Source organism: Otolemur garnettii, unplaced genomic scaffold (assembly GCF_000181295.1).
Source record: "Otolemur garnettii isolate 467f Iridium unplaced genomic scaffold, OtoGar3 scaffold00041, whole genome shotgun sequence".
NCBI lineage: Eukaryota > Metazoa > Chordata > Mammalia > Primates > Galagidae > Otolemur > Otolemur garnettii.
Genome location: NW_003852436.1, coordinates 12,672,163 through 12,677,575, shown reverse-complemented (window position 1 = coordinate 12,677,575; position 5,413 = coordinate 12,672,163).

The window sequence follows — 5,413 nt, the reverse complement described above, 5'->3', positions numbered from 1 at the left end:
AAACTGCAGAAAACAACAAACTATGTCCACTCTGTAGTTACATAGATTTGCAGACAAATGCGAAGGCTTACCAAGCTGCCTTCTAGTAACATCTGCTGTAAGAGAAATTGCTAGACCTTGTTTCCTCCAAAGGGCAGAAAGTGTAAAATAAATAAAATCAGCAGAATTGTTACTGTGACCCTGAATGCCACTTTGCATCAAATACTTTGTTGGAAAATGCAAATGTTATAATTTTTCAAACAACTTTTGAACTGACAAAATGATACCTTATTTTTGAAGAGTCAGAAATGTAAAATGGTAAGTTGCCTGTAAATATAACAAATAATGATGAGGACTCAGTATTAAGAGGGAGAAACTTTTTTTCTGGATGCTAATTAGTGATCTCTGCAAGTTTTAAATAGCAAATGCTGTCACATGTGATTTGTTACTTTGTCAATAACACTGCCTGATTTGTTTGAGGGTAGGAGAGATTAAAGACATTTACCCAGCATATAGGAATGAGGTAATAGGATACCTGATGGAACTCATTCCTCCCTCCCTGTCTCTACTGCATTTCCTTAAAGCAAATTGCCAATTTTCTCCCTTTTAAGATGTGTATGAAAGCATGGGTGTATTTTAGAGACGGGGGTGGAAGATGAGACTAAGAAAAAGGAAATACTGTTAGCTTATAGTTGATTCAGTGCTTGGAAAACTGGCTGGTGTTGGTTATGTGGAGTCTGGCTGTTACTCAGACCTTACAGACAAAGATATCTTTAAAATATAACATGAAAACATCACTTCTTTCTGTCACCTATCATCAAAAACAAGTGTGTAAGTCTCAATAAAAGGAATTAAGTTAAAGAGTATGTCAGATGCCAGTTTCCTTTGCCACAGGTTGTAACTATCTTCAAACTGTTTCCCCTTCTAAGAAGCTAGAAGAGCAAACAGTAATTTGAAACTGTAACACACACACACACTATAAGCAGTCTAAACAAACCTCCTGAATCAACTATATTGGGAGCGTGTGTGTTTCTCTGGGGAAGTACTATATGTACTGCTCAGGCAAGACTTTGTAGGACATACAAAGGTGGGCAGAAGGACATGTTGGTGACTTAGCAATATGTAAAGCACTTTTAGCTCCCTTGGAAATCAAGTGTGTGCTTAATTTAGTGGACCAGGTGTAGATTAAGTTTCTATATTTAATAAGAAGGTAAATACTTTGGTTATGATAGCAAATAATAAACCAACCCAGAACAAGCAGACTCTTAATAATTTCTCAAGCAGATTTGTAGAAATAATTAAAACGAACCATTATGGAGAAAGTTAACGGGGGGGTAAACTTTTATTGAAAATACTACAATTCAAGTTTTGACTGGCCTTACATACAAAGAGGATCCCTATTGGATATTCAGCATCACAATCAGCTTCCATTTACATCCTTTAGTGGGCCTGACCAGGCTAAAATTGAAGGGGGCTATTCTGGGGTTAAATTTAGAACCTCTTTCATCTTCTCTCCTAACTTACTGGCTCCCTCTTGAAAAATGAGGGTGTTGGCTCGGCGCCTATAGCTCAACCGGCTAAGGCGCCAGCCACGTACACCTAAGGTGGCGGGTTCGAATCCCCAGCCCGGACCCGCCAAACAACAATGACGGCTGCAACCAAAAAATGGCCGGGCGTTGTGGCGGGCGCCTGTGGTCCCAGCTACTTGGGAGGCGGAGGCAGGAGACTCGCTTGAGCCCAGGAGTTGGAGGTTGCTGTGAGCTGTAATGCCACGGCACTCTGCCCAGGGGGACAGCTTGAGGCTCTGTCTCAAAAAAAAAAAAAAAAAAAAAAAAGAAAAATGAGGGTGCTGTTTTTAATCTAACTTAGAGGGGTTGATATTCAATATTCCATTATTCATATTTTAAAATGGATTAAAAAAATTTCCCTCGCATTTCTAAATCTTATATCTAGTGTTTTTGTGCATCAACTTCTGCATGTTAGATAGTAAATTTCCATATTAGATAATCAAATAGAGTAAAATTTACCTGTACAGTATATTCTTTTGGTGATGATTTCTTGGACTAGGCTAGAAAAAAAGACCAAATAACTTAACATGTAATTTTTCTTGAAATGTTGATGGTTTTCTAAGTACAACTATAGGTTTCCTACCCACACCACCCCTTGCTGGAGGCATGGGTAAATGAATTTCTGAATTTTAGGGTTCTGAATTGTGCCCTGCTTCCTGTGGGGGGGGGGCTGATGAGCATTGTCACTGCAGGTGTCTATTTCACAGGGAATGAAGCAGGGTGGAGGGGGTGGGGAGGAGTTCCAAGGCAAGCACAATTAAACACAGGACATTTGATCTACACTGTAAAACAAAATTACTTTCATGCTGGAAATGTCCCCTTTCCCTTCCCCTGCAAAAAAAAAAAAAAAAAAAAAAAAGATGCAATTTCTCTTCCCAGAGAACTGAAAACCCTCTTACTGTGAATTATTTACCCAGTAATCCAGTAATTGGGGTCACAAAGACACATCCCATTTGTAATTTTAAAAAGATTATAAAAGAAGGGAAAGCAGACAGAAAATACTAGCTGTTTGCACACATTCATTCCTCCCTCTGTGCCCCCATTAGGAAGATCTGAACAGGGTATTTTCTAGCTTTGCATTCTCTACTTTACAAGCCTGCCTTCTTCACAGTTTATCTCCTTCAATGAGGAGACTAATTTCCTGCTGGGCATGATCAGGTTAAACCTTGTCTACTAGAGGCGAAGGCAGAGAAATGAATTCTACCCCAGCAACGGCCACTGCACAGGAGCTCATAAAAATGGGGCTCTTTGTGACCCCTGTGCTCATAATGCAGAGTCTACAGAAGTTCCTTAATGGTTCAGGGCCTTTTGTCCTATGGAGCATAATCAGAAGGCTGGAACAGGGATGCGGCATGGAGAAGAAAGGGGTCCGTGGAGATTACGATTCATTCCCAAATTTTAAAAAGCATCCAGATTTTTAACAAAACTCACATGCCATTCTAACTTAAGCCAAAGCTCTTGAGATAACCAAGGAAGGCATAAATTTTTTTGTATGTATTTCTTCTTTGTCGCAGTAAGCCAATTTCTTCTTCATTAATCAGAAAAAGTCAATATTGCATTAAAGAACTTATCTACCAGAATTGTTTTCAGATTCTCCAGGAAGGCATTTTTGTAGATTTTGTATTACCCCTGGGTAACCCTGAAATGCCCATGCACCCCAGTTCTGGTGTACGTTACAATTAACACAGCTAGGTTAATTCTAGTAGAACCTCTGTAAGTTGACAACCTAAGGGATTGTAACAAACTGATCAACACATGGAGGTGGTCAACATAAGGAACTAGGCCTCCTGTACTGATGCATACATGTGATGCATGACTGGTCTATGAAAATTAGGTCAACTCAAGGAAGTGGTCACTGTATGGAGGTGGTCAACTATGCAGGTTCTACTGTAGTTATTAATTTCTTTCCTTCTCAAAAATGGCAGCAGTTAGGCTGACCACCAAATAAAAACTAAGATCATATATTAAATTACTAAATGTTCTAACCAACAATTTTCCCCTAAGGACCTAGATGCTTCACATGAATTCTGCCTCTTCAACTGTCCAAATACATTCTAGTGGCACTAGGTAAAAAGAACATTCTATGTCAAACATTCTATGTTAGATTGACTGGGAGGGAAGAAAAGGTATTATGAGTCAAAGCCTGTAAATAAATAATACTGTACTATATTTATGTGAGGTTTAGTTTGACAACATGGTAGAAAGGTAAAATGCATCCTTCCCCCAATACACATGCAGGCACAGAACCAGTCTGGAGCTGAAGGTTGGCTGTTTCCATATTCAGCCACTAATAAGTAGATCTCCAGACTGATCTCTCTCTTCCCCACGTTATTCTTTTCAATGATTTGTATAGACTTTATCCCTCTTTAAACCGAAAAGTTTCAGGGTAAGGCTGTCTTCTTGTTATCCTTAAAGCTCTGACAGTCATTGGTAGCCAATGTGTTTGCCACCTCAGTTTGTGATCCTCATCACCAGAAAGTGACAGTAACAGGCATCTGGTCACTAAAGGCCCCAGCAATGATAATTGTCATTATTGAAAACATTGAGTGCCTTTTATGTGCAAAGCACAAGAAGGGCTACAAGAATGCTCCAACAGTTCTTGTCTTCCAGAGGCTTGCATGGTCCAGAAAAGAATCCACCCGATTCAAGCTCTTTGAAGCCTGGTCCTCTTCAGGGTGTTAGTGGAATCAAGTGATGAAAGTCAACAAGGCTAAGCTGACTAGTCATTCAGCAAATACTCATGACCGTTTAAACTTATACTTCTTCTTTTTTTTTTTTAAACTCACTTGAGAGTACTGGTGAGTTAAGATCTAAGAGCATGTGGAGAGAACAGCCAGGTTATCATGAATCTTCTGGTGAACTGAAGAAACGTAGACTTGCACAGGCCAAGGAAGTGAGACGTTTCAGAAGACGTGATGACATTTGGCCCAGAGCAGCCCAGCCCAGTGTTGCCTGAAAAACAACTCCAGCTTTGACATGCTTTGGGGAGAAGAGTGATGAGGACTGAGTTCTTTCTTCTGAACTTTGATAAAGTGATAAGGCAAAGAGGATGAGGAATTTAGTTTAGAGTAGTTTATATCCTCCAGTTCTTTTAAGGCTGTCCCAAAGAGATGGGGATTCCTGATTTTAAGCAAGCAGAAACTAAGTATGGCTTTGGTAAGATAATTGTCCGGCTCTGTCACTGCTTGGCCTAAACTGTTTCCATTAGCTATGTGTACAAGATTCTAAAGAAATTACTGTAAGGAAAAAAAATTTTTTTTTTTTTTTGAGATAGAGTCTCGCTTTGTTGCCGCTGGTAGAGTACTGTGGCATCATAGCTTATGGCAACCTCAAACTCTTGGGCTCAAGTGATCCTCTTGCCTCAGCTTTTCATTTTTTTAGTAAGGACAAGGTCTTGCTCAAGCTAGTCTTGAACTCTTGATGTCAACCAATCCACCCTCCTCAGCCTCCCAGAGTGCTAAGATTACAGGCATGAGCCACCACGCTTGGCCAGGAAAAATATTATAATCAATTTTCATATGAAGAAAAGTTGGCAGACTAAAAATTAAAATAATCATGATTTCCTTAATTAAGTGGATAATTCCAGTTCACTACTAGTGAATAGGAATTCACATAAAATGAGCCAAAAGGACTAAACAGGCCTGGTTCTTACTTGAATAAATCAAGGTCAGTGTCGAGGTCACTGGCAAGGAAGTTCGGAGTGGCTTGGACTGAAGCCACTTGTGTTTTAGGGAAAAAAAGACTTGTTTTCATTGCTCTAGTCATGAGTACAAATAGTGACTCAAAAAGCTTGAAAACTGGAAGACAGCACAACAGCTTCTTACATGTCATTGTACTTTTTATTAAAGGACAAAGGGGCAAGTTAG